Source organism: Apodemus sylvaticus, chromosome 7, assembly GCF_947179515.1.
Source record: "Apodemus sylvaticus chromosome 7, mApoSyl1.1, whole genome shotgun sequence".
NCBI lineage: Eukaryota > Metazoa > Chordata > Mammalia > Rodentia > Muridae > Apodemus > Apodemus sylvaticus.
In genome coordinates this window covers 93,869,999-93,890,502 of record NC_067478.1, presented here as the reverse complement: position 1 = coordinate 93,890,502, position 20,504 = coordinate 93,869,999, and the positions used below count along the sequence as shown (strand labels likewise).

The window sequence follows — 20,504 nt, the reverse complement described above, 5'->3', positions numbered from 1 at the left end:
TTGTTGAGAATATTTTTCACTAACCATAGTTTTTTGTTATGCAGATGAATTTGAGAATTGCTCCTTTTAACTCTATGAAGATGTGAGTTGTAATTTTGATGGGGATCACATTGAATCTGTTGATTGCTTTTGGCAAGATGGCCATTTTTGCTATATTAATCCTGCCAATCCAGAAGTATGGGAGGTCTTTCCATCTTTTGAGGTTTTCTTTGATTTTTTTCTTCACCGATTTGAGGTTCTTGTCATACAGATCTTTAACTTGTTTGGTTAAAGCCACACCAAGATATTTTACCTTGTGACTATTGTGAAGGGTGTCATTTCCCTAATTTATTTCTCAACCCATTTATTCTTTGAGTAGAGGAAGGCTACTGATTTGTTTGAATTAATTTTATTTTGAACGAATTTGCTAAAGTTGTTTATCAGGTTTATGACTTCTCTGTTGCACTTTTTGGGGTCATTTATGTACACTGTCATATCATCTGTAAATAGTGATATTTTGATTTTTTCTTTCCAATTTGTATCCCTTTGACCTTTTTTGTTGTCTAATTGCTCTGGCTAGAACATCAAGTAATATATTGAATAGTTAGGGAGAGAATGGGCAGCCTTGTCTAGTCCCTGATTTTAATGGAATTGCTTTAAGTTTCTCTGCATTTAGATTGATGCAGGCTACTGATTTTCTGTATATTGCTTTTACTATGTTTAGTTATGGGCCTTCAATTCCTGGTCTTTCCAAGACTTTTACCAAGAAGGTATATTGTATTTTGTCAAATATTTTTTCAGGATATAATGAAATGGTCATGTGATTCTTTAATTTTTGAGATTGTTTATGCAGTGGATTACTTGATGGATTTCTGTATGTTGAAGCATCCTTGTATTCCTGGGAAGAAGCCTACTTGATCATAGTGAATAATCTTGGATTCAGTTTGTGAGAATTTTATTGAGTATTTTTGCTTCGATAATCATAAGGAAAATTGGTCTGAAGTTCTCTTTCTTTGTCTGATCTTTGTGTGGTTTTGGTATCACCTTAACTGTGGCTTCATAGTATAAATTGGATAGTGTCCCTTCTGTTTCTATTTTGTGAAATATTTTTGACAAGTGTTCTTTGAAGATCTGATAGAATTATGCATTAAACCCATCTGGTCCTGAGTTTCTTTTGGTTGAGAGACTTTTAATAACCATTTCTATTTCTTTAGGGCTTATGGGACTGTTTAATTCTTTATCTAATCCTGATTTAACTTTGGCACCTGGTATCTGCCTAGAAAAATTTCCATTTCATCCAGATTTTTCAGTTTTGTTGAGTATAGGCTTTTGTGGTAGAATCTGATAATTTTTGTGAATTTCCTCAGTTTTTGTTGTCCCCTTTCATTTTTTCATAAATCCCCTTGGTTTTGTTAATTTAGATACTCTCTGTATGACCTCTTGTTAGTCTGGTTAAGGGTTTATCTATCTTGCTGATTTTCTCAGAGAACTGGCTTCTGATTTTGTTGATTCCTTGTATAGTTTGCTTTGTTTCTCCTTGGTGATTTCATCCCTGAGTTTGATTGTTTCCTACCATCTACTCCTCTTGGGTGTATTTGCTTCTTTTTGTTCTAGAGCTTTCAGGTGTGCTGTTAAGCTGCTAGTGTATGCTCTCTCCAGTTTCTTTTTGGAGACACTGAGAGCTATAAGTTTTCCTATTAGTACTGTTTTCACTGTGTCCCATAAGTTTGTGTATGTTGTACCTTCACTTTTATTGAATTCTACACATTTTACTTTATGATATTATTTGTCCATTTATTAATGATTTTATAATGAGGCTAAAAATGTAGATTGAAAGTTGTGGTTCTCCTGGTCAAGTTCATCTCTAAGAATAACACAGTTCTTTTAACTTTGTTAAGGGATTGTTCAAGGGGTTAAATCTTGTACTTCATGAATAAATATGTCAATGTATAATAATAATGGTGCTTTAAAGATAATTAGAAAATTGTCAGTTTTGAAATAAGTTTGGTTGGCAATGTCTGACATATACAGATTCAAATGAGCCTAAATAGTATATTTCTAAATGGAATTTGAAGTACATGACATAACCTGTATATCTGTGCATTTTCTAGTTACATTGGTGGGATATTAAATATCAAAATGAGGGAAACTCATAAGTTTATGATATTTTTGGTAGCTTTCTCAACCTTGGTTTTAGTGCAGACTAGAATCTTGGTAATCATTTTGATTCACAGTGACAAGTTTACCCAATGTTCAAAAGATGTATATGCTAGGTGGAAAAACAATAGAAATCACTTTAAAAGGACTAAAATAGTCCAATATGCCTTTGTCACTTTTCTGATAACATTCCATGTCTCTACAATCATGTTGTGATATTTAAGTCAGATTTAGAGGTTTTAGGAACCTTAATGTGTATGTAGCTTCTTCAGAGATCTTTGCTTCTTCTATAATAACAAGGTCATCTACTAGTTGGCTCTTTCTCCTACATAATAATACTTGAATGTAAAAAAGATTCAAATACAGTTAGCCTTATCATCTAAAATCATCATCTATCTTAGCAATATCATCTAAAATTTTTGCAAAACACGATGATAATGTTTGTCAAATAGGGCATATTTCACTATTATAACTGTAAGACCCAACCTCATCCTAATTAAATTTATATTCATATCTGTACAGAAGTGATAAAGTACAGAAGATAAAATAATGTTTATAATACCACATATTAAAAATTTAATAGTGAAGCAACTGAGATTATGTTAGAGTTTCCAGCATTTCAAAATATATTTCCAATGTCCACAAAATCCAATTTAACAAATTTCAACAAAACTATCTCCAAAAATTCTTTTATTTATCATTTTAGTCCTATGAACATTTATTTATGTTGCAAAGGCATTAATCAAATGTCTATTATAGTGCTCAAACAGAAGGCATAGTTGTCTGACATAACATATTCTTGCAAAATGGTTCAATGTGTGGTCATATTTTTGCCATACCTCAAATATGGTATTAAAAATGCGACTAAACCCAAGCACATGAATGGCAAGTCATTTTAAATAACAAAGCAAAAAAAGTAAGTACTCTGGAACTGAATATCTTAGTGTTTTCTCCTGCTATATAACCAAATTGCCTACAATGAGATGCTGAACTCAGCTTTCTAATGCCAGAACCTTGCCAAAATATAAAGTCAACCAAGAGAATACATCAGAAATAAGACTTGGTCAAAACCAAATGCCTTTTTTTCTAGTCTTTCACCAATATGTATTTAGAGACAACTTCATTGGTAATGCAGGGGAGGCAAAAATCTTCTAGCAGCAGAAACAGCTCTATATTCCAACTGTTGGATTTGGTTAACCATAAATTTTCTATCACTTGGCTAAGCCAAAATTGTTATCAAGTGTTTACATCTAAAAACTCTTTGTCAAATTCCCTTCTATTTAAAAAATAAGAAAGAAAAAGTAATATAAAATAGTATTATTGTATTACTGTATACTAAAATATTTCTCTAGATATTATCAATTATTATGCAATGAATATTTGATAATTTTTAGAGAAATATCTTAGGCATGGTGGTAAAGAGTAGATCATGGTGTGGATTGCTAGGAGCCAAACATATTTTGTCTCCAGTATAAAAGACAAGAGCATGGGAAGGATTTAGTTTTGCAAAGTGAGTCAAGGCAAGAATAACTTTATTTATCTGAGTAAACTCAGGTTAAAAACTGTGGACAGTATAAGCAAACTAATACATACTATTATAATATCATGTACCCTATAATCTTCTAACACATTGGATAAATTGTCTCAAAATATGATAGATTTCTTATTTTTAAGTATTTTATACTTTCTTAAAATAAATTGCACCCATAAATTTCTGTATGTTAATGCAGAATTTTACTACAGGTTCAGATTTGTCAATTTTAGGAATATTTACAGTTATTCATAAGAAAAAGCAGACGTACAAAAGCAAGGATCAGCAAAGTCTACAGTTTCATAGCCGGGAAGTCAAATGTTCTAACATAAATTTGTACTATCCTGGGTGCATCTTCATACTTTTTTGTCCTCCTCATGAAATTGTTTATATATATACATATATATAATTGTTTATATGTATATATAATATTAATATAATATTAATATTAATATATTTAATATTAAGACTTCATCAGTGATTTATTTTTGAAAGAATAGGAAAGCTACAAATGACTAGTGAACATGTCCCTGGACATTTCCTCTTGTAGAATTATGCAGAGCATAATGAAGTGATGACAAACTCACAGTTTTGCCTGGGGAATAGACACTCCTGCTGGGAAATTATAAATGGAGTAGAATGTTGAATCTCCAAACAATTGATGTTAGTTGTAAAGTTGCAAAACTTAACAATTTCTACCCTTAAGGGAATAATCCAAAAAGGAGACTTTTATCAAGGAGAGTAATTTTCCATGCTTCTAATTTTTTCAGAAATGTTGACTATGAAATATTGAAGACTCATATATGAAAGGTATATTTTTTGTGTGTATGTCAACAAGCTTTGTAAAATTCTCAAACAGAAAGTGAGCTATTGTCCCAAAAATCTCTTATAAAAGTGAAACATTGGTTTGTATTAATTGTAATCATCTGCTTAATATTTAGAAACTTTTTGGCCTTCTGAGAACAATGTGGAGGAAGACACCATAAATTTGAATGTCAGGGAAGACTCCAGATAAACCAAAGTGAGATTCAGATAGTTTTTAACCATTTCCCTAAGAATTTCATGAATTCATTGTTTTAAAAAGCTGAGTAGTATTCCATTGTGCAAATGTACCAATTTTCTGTATCCATTCTCTGTTGACGGTCATCTGTGTCCTTTCCAGATTCTGACTACTATAAATAAGACTGCTATGAACATAGTGGAGCTTGTGTTCTTATTACATGCTGGAGAATTTTCTGGGTATATGCTCAGGAGTGGTAAATCAGGGTCCTCTAGTAGTATTTTGCCCAACTTTCTGAGGAACTGCCAAACTGATTTCCAGAGTAGTTGTACCAGCTTGCAATTCCACCAGCAGTGGAGGAGTGTTCCTCTTTCATCCTGAGTGAGGTAGCTCAATCACAAAAGAACACACATGGTATACACTCACTGATAAATGGATATTAGCCCAGAAGCTTGGAATACACAAGATGCAATTCACAGACCAAATGAAACTCAAGAAGAAGAAAAATCAAAGTAAGGATACTCTGGTCCTTCATAGAAGGGGGAACAAAATACCCATAGGAGGAGATAGACAATGTGTAGAGCAGAGACTGAGGGAAAGACCACCCAGAGGATGTGACACCTAGGGATCTATCCCATATACAGTTTCCAAACCCAGACACTATAGTGGATGCCCACAAGTGCTTGCTGACAGGAGCATGATATAGCTGTTATCAGGGAGGTTCTGCCATTTCATGACAAATACAGAGGAGGGCACTCTCAGCCAACCATTGAACTGAGCACAGGGTTCCCAGTTGAGGAGCTAGAGAAAGGACCCAAGGAGCTGAAGTGGTTTGCTTGCCATAGGAGATACAACAATATGAACCACTCAGTAAAACCAAAGCTCCCTGGGACTAAATCATGAACCAATGAGTACACATACAGGGACCCATGGCTCCAGATGCATATGCAGCAGAGGATGGTCTTGGCGGACATCAAAAGGAGGAGAGGCCCTTGGTCCTGAGGAGGCTAGATGCCCCAATATAAGGGAATGCCAAGACAGGGAGGTGGGAATGGGTGGATTGGGGAACAGGCAGAGGGGAATGGGATATGGGACTTCTAGGGGAGAGAGAACCTGGAAAGGGGACAACATTTGAATTGCAAATAAAGAATATAGCTGTGAGTGCATACCACAGATATATTCTTTATTTGCAATTCAAATGTTGTCCCCCTGATAAGTGGATATTAGCCTAGAAACTTTGAATACCCAAGACATAATCCACAAATTAAATGATGTCCAAAAAGAATGGAGGAGTGGCCCCTGGTTCTGGAAAGATTCAGTGCAAGAGTATAGGGGAATTCCAGAACAGGGAAGTAGGAAGGAGTGGATGGAAGAATAGGGGGACGGAAGAGGGCTTATGGGACTTGCGGGGAGTGGGGACCCAGAAAAGGGGAAATCATTTGCAATGTAAATAAAAACTATATCAATAAAAAAATGAAAAAAGAAAAAAAAGAATAAATCTAATTAATAAAATCATTTTTTTTATTAATCGAATATTTGGCATTTATTTATTTTTTTAATTTTTTTATTCGATATAATTTATTTACATTTCAAATGATTTCCCCTTTTCTAGCCCCCCACTCCCCGAAAGTCCCGTAAGCCCACTTCTCTTCCCCTGTCCTCCCACCCACCCCTTCCCACTTCCCCGTTCTGGTTTTGTCGAATACTGCTTCACTGAGTCTTTCCAGAACCAGGGGCCACTCCTCCTTTCTTCTTGTATCTCATTTGATGTGTGGATTATGTTTTGGGTATTCCAGTTTTCTAGGTTAATATCCGCTTATTAGTGAGTGCATACCATGATTCACCTTTTGAGTCTGGGTTACCTCACTTAGTATGATGTTCTCTAGCTCCATCCATTTGCCTAAGAATTTCATGAATTCATTGTTTCTAATGGCTGAATAGTACTCCATTGTGTAGATATACCACATTTTTTGCATCCACTCTTCTGTTGAGGGATACCTGGGTTCTTTACAGTATCTGGCAATTATAAATAGGGCTGCTATGAACATAGTAGAGCATGTATCCTTATTACATGGTGGGGAATCCTCTGGGTATATGCCCAGGAGTGGTATAGCAGGATCTTCTGGAAGTGAGGTGCCCAGTTTTCGGAGGAACCGCCAGACTGATTTCCAGAGTGGTTGTACCAATTTGCAACCCCACCAGCAGTGGAGAAGTGTTCCTCTTTCTCCACACCCTCTCCAACACCTGCTGTCTCCTGAATTTTTAATCTTAGCCATTCTGACTGGTGTAAGGTGAAATCTCAGGGTTGTTTTGATTTGCATTTCCCTAATGACTAATGAAGTTGAACATTTTTTAAGATGCTTCTCCGCCATCCGAAGTTCTTCAGGTGAGAATTCTTTGTTTAACTCTGTACCCCATTTTTTAATAGGGTTGTTTGGTTTTCTGGAGTCTAACTTCTTGAGTTCTTTATATATATTGGATATTAGCCCTCTATCTGATGTAGGATTGGTGAAGATCTTTTCCCAATGTGTTGGTTGCCGATTTGTCCTCTTGATGGTGTCCTTTGCCTTACAGAAACTTTGTAATTTTATGAGGTCCCATTTGTCAATTCTTGCTCTTAGAGCATACGCTATTGGTGTTCTGTTCAGAAACTTTCTCCCTGTACCGATGTCCTCAAGGGTCTTCCCCAGTTTCTTTTCTATTAGCTTCAGAGTGTCTGGCTTTATGTGGAGGTCCTTGATCCATTTGGATCTGAGCTTAGTACAAGGAGACAAGAATGGATCAATTCGCATTCTTCTGCATGCTGCCCTCCAGTTGAACCATCACCATTTGTTGAAAAGGCTATCTTTTTTCCATTGGATGTTTTTAGCCTCTTTGTCGAGGATCAAGTGACCATAGGTGTGTGGGTTCATTTCTGGATCTTCAATCCTGTTCCATTGATCCTCCTGCCTGTCACTGTACCAATACCATGCAGTTTTTAACACTATTGCTCTGTAGTATTGCTTGAGGTCAGGGATACTGATTTCCCCCAGATTTTCTTTTGTTGCTGAGAATAGTTTTAGCTATCCTGGGTTTTTTGTTGTTCCAGATGAAAAATCATTTTTATCTTGAGATTTTTTAACTTCAAATTAAAAAACATATTACATGTCTATTCTGAGAAAACATGTGTATTGCTCTTTATAACCTTAATTCTTAGTATATACTAAAGAGAATCAAATGACTTAATAGTCAAAGAAAGTATCTTTCTGGAGTGGTAAAGAATATGGTTAGGGGATAAATGAAATAGGGATTTCAGGACTCCTTGTTCACTCACTCAAGTTTAGAAACTAATAAATTGAACTCTGTTCTTGTTGCGAGAGTTGGTTCATGCTAATATATGTTCCTACACTTAATCTTTCAGGTGCCACACATGATGCAAATGACTATGGAAAATAATTCTTCTGTTTTTAAGATTATTCTTATAGGACTGACAGACCAACCTGAGCTCCACCCCTGAGCCCCTATTTGTTCTGTTCTTGATGAACTACACAGCCACTGTGATGGGCAACTTGAGCTTAACGAGTCTCATTTTTTTTTAATTCAAACCTTCATACTCGCATGCACTTTTTCATCTTCAATCTGTCCTTTATTGACTTCTGTTATTCAATGGTCTTTACCCCCAAAGTGCTGATGAGTGTTGTTTTAAAGAACACCATCTCCTTCAGAGGATGCATGACTTAACTAACTGTTTTTTTTTTTTCTTATTTTTTTTTGTCAACTCTGAGAGTTACGTGCTAACAGCCATGGCCTATGATTGTTATATAACCATCTGTCAGCCTCTTACGTACAAGATCATTACATCCCCTAAGATCTGTTGTTTGTTGATATTTGGTTCTTACTTGATGAGGTTTGTTAGTGCCATGGCTCACAGAGGATGTATGGTCAGGCTCAGGTTTTGTGATTCTAACGTCAAACACTGTATATATCACATCTTCCCTCTCTTCCAACTCTCCTGCAGTAGCACCTATGTCAATGAGCTTATGAACTAGGTCGTGGTGGACACATCTATCATTTTATGTTGCCAAATTGTCTTAGTTTCATATGCTACGATGCTCTTCAGTATCTTTCATATGTCATCACGTATGGATTGGTCCAAAGCCTTGAGCACTTGTGGTTCTCACATCATAACTGTTAGTCTCTTCTATGGATCTGGACTGCTTGTTTATTTCAGGTAATCATTTGTTGAAACTGGGGGTCAGGCAATTTTTTTCTCAGTGTTTTATACACTATTGGTGCCCATGTTGAATCCCCTTATTTATAGCTTCAGAAACAAGGATGTCAAGCTTGCTGTGAACAAAACCTGGAAAAGAATCACCAGCTGAATTATCCTTTGATTCATGTTTTAGCTTCCTCACATTCTGTTTTTATTTTTTTAATGTATTTCTTTTCTTTTATATTATATATATTATTCTTTTCATCTATCATTGTTCTTCAATAGCATTGCTAGAATTTATACTATAATACACATTTCTCTTTAAGCCCAGCGATATAAGTCTGTGTACTGTGAAAATGTGTCATCCTTAGATTAAATGTGTTTCTAAGATGCTATAAGGTTCACTGTCACTATCAGATTAAGACCTTTTCAGTTTTTTTTTTAACTTTACCTGAGGATAAAAATTTCTTTTTACCTTTTTTTCATATATTTCTTTAAAAAATATTTGTATATTTATTTATTTTAATATATATATATGTATATATATATATATATGGTTTGAACCTCTCTGAATGAATGTTTGTCATATACATTTAATAGCCTATCATTGATAAAAGAGGGTTTCAAAATCCTTAGATGTAGAGTATCAGGCAAGTGGGAATCATCAAGTATGTACTGGGAAAGGAACCCATGTTTTCTCTAAGAGCATTAAGTGCTCTTAACAGGTAAACCCTCTCCACTGGTCCTGCTGGCTATTCTCTTGCAGCCAATAAAATTCTTGTAGTTTTATTTTTTAACTCTTTTTTCTCAGTTGTCTGATGTTACTTTGATGTAAGGTTTGCTGTGAAAGATAACTTCCTTACCCGATGTGCTTATAACCTGTATATTCATTCAAAGAGATGAGAAGAAAATTGTGGGGATTATATAATTGTCAACATTCTAGCTACTCTTTGATACGGTTCTTTTTCTAGAATTTGAGCGTGAAATTGATGAGGGAAATTTGTAATTAACTGAAAAAAGGTTTTTTTTCTATGGTTGTCAGCACATGTGTTTAGCCTATTCCTCTTCACATTTCTCCATTCCCCCATGAGTTTGAGACTATTTCAGCAAACAGACATTTTGTCATGACTAAAATTGAAATTGTCACTGTCTTGTATATAATATATGGATTGGGTCTATGCCTTTTATTAAAAAATATAATTATACATATTTCTGTCCACAGAACACAGTGTTTTAATAATATCTAGACTATACCCCAAACTCCCATTTCACAGAATGTATAGTGTTTTCTTAAAAGATATTAGGTACTTCTGTAAAAGAAATAGCACATGGGATATAGACCTATTGATATACATCATGCATTTTGACTGGGTTCCCATACCCAAGAAAATCTCTCTCTCCATCTTTTATCAATGTCTATATATATATATATATATATATATATATATATATATATATATGCCTTCTACATGAGGAAATGGCCGCATGACTATGGCTAGACAATACAACTAATAATACATAATTTATTTTCACACATGCTGCATGTTTTATTCAGTAACACATGACAAGGAGCATGTAAAGTACAGGAATAGATACTTTTAGGAGAGTTATTTCCCATGACTCCCCAAGAGAGGAATCTATAAGATTCTGGACCCTGCCAAGATGCTTGTCGTGGAGATCTTGTATACAGACCTTTGAAAATCAAGATTTTTTTAATTTGTTTTGTTTTTTTCACACATTTCCTTACAGAAGCTTCATTATAATGTGATGTAAACCTTCTAACCAAAAGGCAACGTATTTTCTGTTATTTTTGATTAATGATTCTTTTTATAGAATAATAGAAATGAAGAGTTTTGTTAAGCTTTTCTGAATTGTCAGGTCAATATTCTTTATCTTTAGACAGAAAAATAATTAATTCATGTTATATACAATTAACAGTCTAGCCTTGCAATACATTTTTTACTTTCTGTGTTGGATAAAAATATATGTACTGTATTGCTCACTGAAATGCCCATATATATGTGGATGATGAGTGTCTAAAACGCTGTCTTGAAGCTTCCTGACCATCTTGCAGTCAGCTTTACTTTAGAATCTGTTTTCCTCCAGGAACTGCACACTGATAATGTGTTCTTAGGCACAGCTACTTGAAGACAATGTGTTTTGTGAGTTTCCTTTGTATTATAAGCATCTGTCTTTCCTCTGGGAGAGAATATTTCAATTTTAAGAAAATAACTACATGGCATGGAATCTAACATGATTAGGGTTCAATGGATACTGAAAGAATAATTTTTATTTATATTTTAAATTTCTATAATATTGAACTTAGAAGTGCAGAATTAGAAAAAATAATGCTTCTAGAAATGATTCTGACAAAATTAATGGTATTAGAGAGTTAAACATTTTATTTATTGTGAGAGACATTTGATTTTGTTTTGCTTTCTGTCATCAGTGTGTGGTGAAACAGAGGTTTTGTATTTATTCAGAAGCAAATGTATTGAAACATGAACTACGTTTATAAAAGACAGAGCAAGTATACAATATCCATATATATCTATATGTATATATATACATATATATGTATATATATATATATATATATATATATATACATATATATATATATATATATATACATATATATGTAAAAGGGCTGTTATAAAGGTAGAAAGTGAATGTGTGCCACAGGAGCAGTGTATAAAGTATGGACTGAGTTCTGTATTGCAATCATTGGCATGGTCTAGTGCAAAATAAAATAGCAAATAGCTTGGATTAGTCCTGGGAAGTGAACAACCTTATTTGAAATGCATACTTGTTTGTTCTGTCTTAGGAAAATGAAATGACTTGGCATTTTAAGCAAATGGACATGAATATTTATTCTATTATGGTTATCACCATCATCATCTTTTATCTTTTTTCTATAGTCCAGTCATTATCCTTCTCCTGTTTTGCCCCACAACAGTTCCTCATCCCATTCCTCATCCCCTATCTCCAAGAGGACGACCCCAAATCCCCACACACACCCATGTGCCTTCAGGCCTCCCAATTCCCTGGGGCCTCAAGTGTCTCAAACATTAGGTGTGTTTGAGGCTAGATCAGGCAGTCCTCTTGTGTGTATCTGTGTGTGTGTGGGAGGGCAGGGATCAGACCAGCTAGTGTTTGCTGTCCGCTTAGAGGCTCAGTGTTTGAGAGATCTCAGGCATCTGGGTTAGTTGAGACTGCTGGTCTTCCTTTGAGGTCATCGACCTCCTTAGCTTCTTCCAGTCTCTCCCTAATTCAAGCATGGGGGTCCTCAGCTTGTGTCCATTGGTTAGGTTTAGGTATCTGCTTCTCTCTTAATTGGCTGCTTGTTATGCCACTTGGAGGGAGGCCATGTTAGGCTCCTGTCTGTAATTACATCAGCAATCTTGTCAGGCTTTGGAGCCTCCCCTTAAGCTAGTTCTCAATTTGGGCTGGAGGTTATTGGACCTCCTTTCCCTCATTCTCTGCTCCGTTTTTGTTCCTGCAGTTTTTTTTAGACAGGAATAATTCTGAGTCAGAGTTTTTGACTGTAGGATGGCAACCCATCCCTCCACTCCATGCGCTGTCTTTCTACTGGAGGTAGATTCTATAACTTCCCTCTCCCCACTTTGGGCATTTAATCTAAGGTCTCTTCCTTTCAATCTTGAGATTCTCTAAACTCCAAGAAGTCACTGGTACATTCTAGAGGGTCCCCTCACCCCCACCTGTGGAGGTCATTTATTTCCATTCATTCTCCTGGCTCTAGGGGCTTCACTCCAGAGGAAAAGGGGAACATGATTATGTATTATCCAGGGATGAAGAGTATTTATTCTTAAAACACAAGCCTATGATTTGTAATACAACATAGATAGTAAATTAAAAATCAGAATAATACTGGTGGATATAAATTAATTTGATCTCTCATTCTTCATATTTTAGCTTGATTATCATTGACTTAATGCCTACAGGACACTTATAAGTAAACATTATATCATACCATAATATCTTTTTAGGTCAGGGGTATCACACTAAGGATGAACTTCTTTATTTACATCCATTTGTCTGAAATCATCATGATGTCATTTTCTTATAATAGCTTGGCAACGCTCTATTTTGTATACATACTACATTTTTGTATCCATTCTTCAGTTGAGGGATATCTAGGATATTTCTAGTTTTTGTCTATTGTGTATAAAGCCAAAATGAAGAGGATTGAGCTGCTTTCCTTATGGTATAGTGCAATGGTGTAGCTGGATTTTGAGGTAGATCTATTACCATCTCTCTGTGGATCTGTCATATTGACTTCCATAGAAGCTGTATAAGTTTACACTCTCACCTGCCAGAAGCATGTTCCCTTAGCTCCTCATTCTTTCCAGCAGTCACTGTCACTTTTGAGTTAGCTATTCTGACAGGTTTAAAATGGAATCATGAAGTAGTTTTGGTATACATTGGATGTTGGATATTTAAGTGTTTCTCACCCATTTGACATTCCAGTATTGAGAATTCTATTTATATTGTACCCTACTTTTTAATTGGATTATTTAGGTTTTTTTGAGATCTAGTTTCCTGAGATCTTTTTATATGCTTGATATGAGTCTTCTATTGGATGTGGAATTGGGAAATTTTTTTCCTTCTTGTAGGCTGCCACTTTATGTGATTGATGATATCCTCTACCTTATAGAAACTTTTCAGTTTTAGGAAGTTTTATTTATTAATTGTTGACCTTAGTGAACATATTAGATGTTTTCTGTTCAAAAAGTCTTCCCTTGTGTTAATGCATCCAAGTCTATTTTTCCTTTTCTTTTCTATCAGAATAAGTATATCTAATTTTATATTAAGGTTTTTAATAGTTAGATTTGCATTTGTATGTATTTCTTGTTTCAGTTTTTTTATAAAGAAGTCAAAAATATACACTGGAAAAGGACAGCATCTTCAACAAATTGTGCTGATCAAACTGGATGTCTGGTTTTAGAAAATTGCAAATAGATCCACACTTATCACCTTATACAAATGCATATGTATGGAAAATTTCTGGATCTACAATTCAATTCCATTTACCAACATTTCTGTTTTATTACAATATCATGAAGTTTTTCTTACAATAGTTTTAGAAGTAGAACATGAAGTTGGAAATGGTGAGACATTTAGTAGTTATTTTGTTGTTGAGGATTTTTTTAGCTATCCTTTGCCTTTTGATTTTCTGTACAGTGTTAAAAATTGTCTTTTCAAGTTGAATTAAATTGCAATTTTAGTTTTGATTACATTGAATGTATACATTGCTTTGGGAAGATGATCATTTTTACTATGTTAAGCATACTAATCTATGAACATTGGAGATCTTTATATCTTCTGATATCTTCTTTAATTTATTTCTTTAAAGATATTTTTTCCTTTTTTATTGGATATATTCTTTATTTACACTTCAAATGTTATCTCCTTTCCTGCCCCTCCCCCCAAACCCTCTATATCATCCCATCTCCCCTTGTTTCTATGAGGGTGTTCCCATACCCACCTACTCACTCCTGCCTCCCAGCCTTGCATTTCCCTACACTGGTGCATCTAGCCTCCCCAGGACCAAGGGCCTCTCCTCTCTTTGATGCCCAACAAGGCTATCCTTTGTTACATATACTATATTGGAGCCGTGGATCCTTGCATGTGTACTCCTAGGTTGGTGGATTGTGGATTAAAAAGTTGGGCCACTGTGTAAGTCAGACATGGGGAGTTGGACAGAACATGTTCCCACAGAACCACCGGGTGGGCAGTGGACTCAGAGAAGTCATGTGACCCCACTCCGGGGATGGGGAAGGGCAGTCGTGGGGTCCCTGGGAATTAGCAAGGCCGACCTCATGGGTTTCCGAGCCTCATGGAGCCCGAGGACAACAGCTTCTCACTCTTTGACACCACAGATGCTGCTGGATGTTTCAGGAGAGCTGAGTACAGGTTAGGGGCTTGACAGGCCAGGTCTAGTCTGGGGCCTAAGGGAAAAGAGGAAAAGGAGGAGCTCCAGCTGTTCCCTCAGGGACAAGTGTCCTGGCTAGCTAGGGCAGGTGTCTTGGTTTGGTGGTGACCCTGGGTGGAAGTACAGAGAGGTTTCTCTGTGGGAGATTAGAAGCAGCTCTTGAGAGCGCGACCTGTTTCATTGTTCCAGCATGGCAGGTCCATATGAGAAGAGGCAGTTCATCGTTTTAGAGGGTTTATTGTAGACAAGTATAGAGAGAAAAGGTAGAGAAGTGGAAGCAGGGAGGAAGGGAAGGGTAAAGGGAAGAGCCCAAGAGAGGAGAGAGAGACAGACGAGAGAGAGAGAGAGAGAGAGAGAGAGAGAGAGAGAGAGAGAGAGACAGAGACAGACAGAGAGACAGAGAAAGAGACAGAGAGACAGAGAGAGCAAAAGAGCAAGAGATAAAGAGACGAGGAGGGGGCAAGCAGACTCTTTTATAGTGGGCTGGTCCTACCTGGCTCTTGCCAGGTAACAATGGGGAGGAGCATACCTGGGTCTTGCCAGATGACTGTTGGGGTGGAGTCTAGACAGAATACCAGGGGCTTGGGGCATTGCCCAATGTGACTGATGGCCACAGAATTATGGATAGCTGAGGGCTTCAGGAACCCAGTGTCTGGGATCATGGCCAATGGATCCATCCCTTGCAGATTTATTTGCTGTGTCTCCAGAGTTTAAACCTAGCTCGACCAGAACACAGGCTGCCTTTCACTCTCCCACAGCGGCTTAGTCCCTGGGTGCTCTGGGAAAGTCTGGTTGGTTGAATACCTTTGTTCGTCCTATGGGACTACAAACCTCTTCAGCTCTTTCAGTCCTTTCTCTAGCTCTTTAATTAGGGACCCGATGCTCAGTTCAAAGTTTGGCTGTGAGCATCCACCTCTGTATTTGTCATGGTCTGGCAGAGACTCTCAGGAGACTGCTACATCAGGCTCCTACAAGAATTTTACTTGCTTAAATAAGGTTACCCTAGATATTTATATTATTAGATGGTTCTGTGAAAAGTATTGTGTCCCTGATTTCTTATTCTATTTGTTATTTGTTTCCAGAAGGATTACTGCCTTTGTTTTTGTTTTTGTTTTTCAGTCAATCTTGTATTCATTTGCTTTGGTGAAATTATCATCTGTAGGAGTTCCATCTTGGAAATTTTATTTTCCTTTATCTATACTAACTTTTGGTCTGCAAGTGATGATACTTTTTCTTATTATTTTCTAATAATTATACTGTTGAATTCCTCCAGTTTTTCTATTGTTCCAACTATGACTTCAAGTACAATAATGTGTAGGTATACAAATTATAGACAACATTGTATTGTGCCAGATTTTAATATGATTACTTTGAGTTTCTTTTCATTTAATTTGATATTGGCTATAGGGTTGCTGTAAATTGCTTTTATTATATTTAGGTATGTTCCATGTATATCTATTTTTTCCCACATTTATCATGAAGAGGTATTGGATTCTGTCAAACACCTTTTGTGTATCTAATAAAATGATCATTTAATTTTTGTCTTTCAGCATATTTATATTGTAGATTACATTTACTGCTTTGCATATATTGACCCATCCCTATATCTCTGGCTTGAAGCCTACTTGGTTACAATAGATGATCTCTTTTATGTATTTTTGTATCTAATTTGCCAGTATTTTATAGAGTATTTATGCAACTATGTTCATCATGAAAAATCAGCCTGAAATTCTCTTTCTTTGTTGAGTTTTCATGTGGTTCTGTTTCAAGGTAACTGTGGCTTCCTAAAACAAACTCGGCAGTGTTCCTTGTTAGTATTTAGTAGAATAACTTGGGAAGTATCAACATTAAATCTTCTTTGAAACTATGTTAAAATTCTATGCTAAAACTATATGACATTGTGGGGTTTGTTTTGGGGAAATTTTTAAATAATTGCTTCAGTTCACTAGGACATATATACATGTCTTATATGATCTTGATTTAACTTTTGTAAGTTGTATCTAAAAAATGTTATTTTTTTGTTTTTTGTTTGTTTGTTTTCAGATATTCCAATTTGTGGAATGCAGGTTATAAAAATATATTCTTCATATTCATTTGATTGCCTCCATGTCTGTTTTTTCACTTTTTTTATTCGATATATTTTTTATTTACATTTCAAATGATTTCCCCTTTTCTAGCCCCCCACTCCCCGAAAGTCCCATAAGCCCCCTTATCTCCCCCCGTCCTCCCACCCACCCCTTCCCACTTCCCCGTTCTGGTTTTGCCAAATACTGCTTCACTGAGTCTTTCCAGAACAAAGGGCCACTCCTCCTTTCTTCTTGTACCTCATTTGATGTGTGGATTATGTTTTGGGTATTCCAATTTTTTAGGTTAATATCCACTTATTAGTGATCTCATACCATGATTCACCTTTTGAGTCTGGGTTACTTCACTTAGTATGGTGTTCTCTAGCTCCATCCATTTGCCTAAGAATTTCATGAATTCATTGTTTCTAATGGCTGACTAGTACTCCATTGTATAGATATACCATATTTTTTGCATCCACTCTTCTGTTGAGGGATACCTGGGTTCTTTCCAGCATCTGGCAATTATAAATAGGGCTGCTATAAACATAGTAGAGCATGTATCCTTATTACATGGTGGGGAATCCTCTGGGTATATGCCCAGGAGTGGTATAGCAGGATCTTCTGGAAGTGAGGTGCCCAGTTCTCTGAGGAACCGCCAGACTGATTTCCAGAGTGGTTGTACCAATTTGCAACCCCACCAGCAGTGGAGGCGTGTTCCTTTTTCTCCACATCCTCGCCAACACCTGCTATCTCCTAAATTTTTAATCTTAGCCATTCTGACTGGTGTAAGGTGAAATCTCAGGGTTGTTTTGATTTGCATTTCCCTAATGACTAATGAAGTTGAGCATTTTTTTCCTCTTTTTGTTTCTGATTTAATTACTTTGAAAAGTCTCTCTCTTTTAGTTAGTTTGCATAAGGGTTGTCCCAAATGTCCAATTCATTGTTTCATCGACTCTACAGTATTCCTTGTTTTTAATTCATCTTTTTCAATTCATCTATTAGTTTGATTATTTCTTGCCTACTCCTCTTGGGTGTGCTTACTTTATTTTCTTTTTTTCTAGAACTTTCAAGTGTGTTAAGATGCTACTATGAGTTCTCTCCATTTCTTTTAAATGTATGTACTTAGGTCTATGAACTCTGAGAGGACATGTTCAGGTTTTCTGAGGTTAAATGAAGAGAGTATTAGATTTTCAAAGGACATCAAAGGTGCTATGATCTACTGGCATTTAGTTAATAGCTTCCTGTCAAAGAAGAGAATTGAAATGAAAATAAGGAATGAACACGGTAAATATATATTGATCAATGGAGAGTTAGGTTACTATAGTGGGTAGCATTCCAAGAGTACTATGGTGTTTCCTCCCTAGTGAGTTCTTAAGATGGAAATTAGATGTTAATTGTGATAAGCTTCATTGGGATTAGCCATTTGTGGGCATTGCAGACAAAACCAGTTAGAAGTTACAAATTTGCTTATGTGCTCTCTCAGCCCCGCTGCAGAAGTAATCTTATGTACCTGTGCCTGGTAAATTTTTCAGTGGGTACACAAATGAAGCTATATATGCTCTTTTTCCAGAAATTTGCCAGGACCATTATCTCATTAAGGGAATTTAGGGCCTTGCTATCAACTCTCCAAACAATGGATGGGGTCAATAGATAGACCCAGTCATTTTTGTATATGTTCATTGGAAGCAGACACAGTTGATGTGAGGTCATTACTTTACTGACTGTATCATACATCAAAGACATATAGATCTTCTTTTCCAGGCTTCTATCTCTTTCATTATTTTCTGCCTCCTTTGCAGTGAGGTCACTGGGTCCCAGAGGAGGCACTATTAAGATTTCTTTGGAGATGAACATGATACTCTCACCTATTCTCAGCATTTTGACCATACATTTCTTAATTCACAGAATTCATTGTGAAAAGGAGATCAAGAAATTCAAATTTGGAAAATAATTTACTTATGAGCATACTAACATTTTAAGGCAAAAATTTCCATGGAAATGTATCTAAATAATAATAGCAAGTTCATCTCTAGTCTCCCACATATTTTTACCCAGGCAGGAAAGGAAAGCCAGAGTCCAGGAAGAGTGTGGTCCAGTTTGATTAGGAGCAAGCTTCATGTATGCTGGTGGGGCTGTAGGAAATTAGGCATCTCTTAGGGAGTTTTAGGTGCAGCTCTTGAAGTTGAAAGCCTTCTCTGTAGTAATCCTTAATGAAGCAGCTCTTTAATATGATCCTTGCTTATTTATACTGATGTATTTGATGGTGGAACCAAATGATTAAATACCTTATGTGGGAAGAAATACCCAGAAAGCAAAGTTTATTGTCTAAAGGCTCAGGGTGATCTCCATTCACATGGAGAACCCCAGGTGTTATGCTATGTGACTCAGTGCCTGTGGTCTTCAGAGAGGTGTCATGGTTACATGTTCCAAAGCAAGTACAAGGACAGGTGGGGACCAGCTCCACTCCTACTGTTCTCAGTTCTCTCTTTTCTAAAATTTCTAGGGTCTGAGCTAACTAAACCTTGTTCATTCTTATGCGTGTCTGGTAAAATGGTCCCACATGCCTACACCTCATATATACACAAAGGATGTGTGAGTTTTAAAAAGAGTAGTGCCCTGACACAATATTATGAGACAAGGACCTTCTAAAGATGCTGTTGAGCTGGTTTTATGTTAGCTGTCTACTACCGAACATGGGGATTACCATTAAAAGTTGTTTGCTAGTTTCCTCATTAAGGCCACCTTTAAAAGTTAATGTTTCTTTTGAAGTGATATCTATTGAAAATATCTTCTCTTAGGGATGGGTGATATGTCCACTTCTCTTCTCAGCACTAAGACCTTATTTCTCTCAGTCTCAGACCCCTGAAAGCCATATGAATGCTGGCTACAGCCTCTGGGAGTCCACACATGTATGATTTGGGTTGTGTTTAGGCAGTCTTGTTTCCTTTGAGATCTTCATCCTATGAATTCTTATGCTTTTTCAGTATTGTTTCTTACAGATTTCTCTGAGCCACAAGGGGTGGATTTGAAGGAGACATCACTTTTAGCGATGCATAAGCATGTGTCTTTATGGGTAAATACTCTAGGAAGGTACCATGTCCACTTTTTTTTCTCTTTTTAAATTTTTAAAAATTTTTACTTAATCTTTTTTTGTCCAGATTTTATCCTCCTATCTGTCTACACTCTGACTGTTCTTCATCCTGTTCCTCATTCTTCTATATTCACAAGGATGTCTACACCACCATCCCACCAGACCTCTCAACTTTCTTTTCTTCAATGAGTTTTTAGCTGTTTGTTTCCCCCTTCTCTCTCTCTCTCTCTCTCTCTTTCTCTCTCTCTCTGTGTGTGTGTGTGTGTGTGTGTGTGTGTGTGTGTGTGCAAGCTACAGGGCCTTACTCTTGGGTTATGGAAAGTAACCCATAGTCTTCTCAAGAGCCTGTGTTGTTTCAGGGTTCTCATGCTATCTCTTTGGCCAATAACTCAAATTATCTGCAACTCATTCCTATACTAGAAGCATTATTTAATGATGAGAGTTGTCTGGTTGTGGCTCTGTCTTCCCTGCTTTTTGGTGATTTCTCTTAGATTAGCTTCATATAAGTATAAATTTTAGGAAGTTTCTACTA

General features: G+C 36.3%; 1 pseudogene; it reads left to right on the top strand.

The window, feature by feature from the left end:
• The first annotated feature begins 8,076 nt into the window (after positions 1–8,076).
• LOC127690180 (olfactory receptor 143-like) lies at positions 8,077–9,028 on the top strand (annotated as a pseudogene).
• The last annotated feature ends 11,476 nt before the right edge of the window (positions 9,029–20,504 follow it).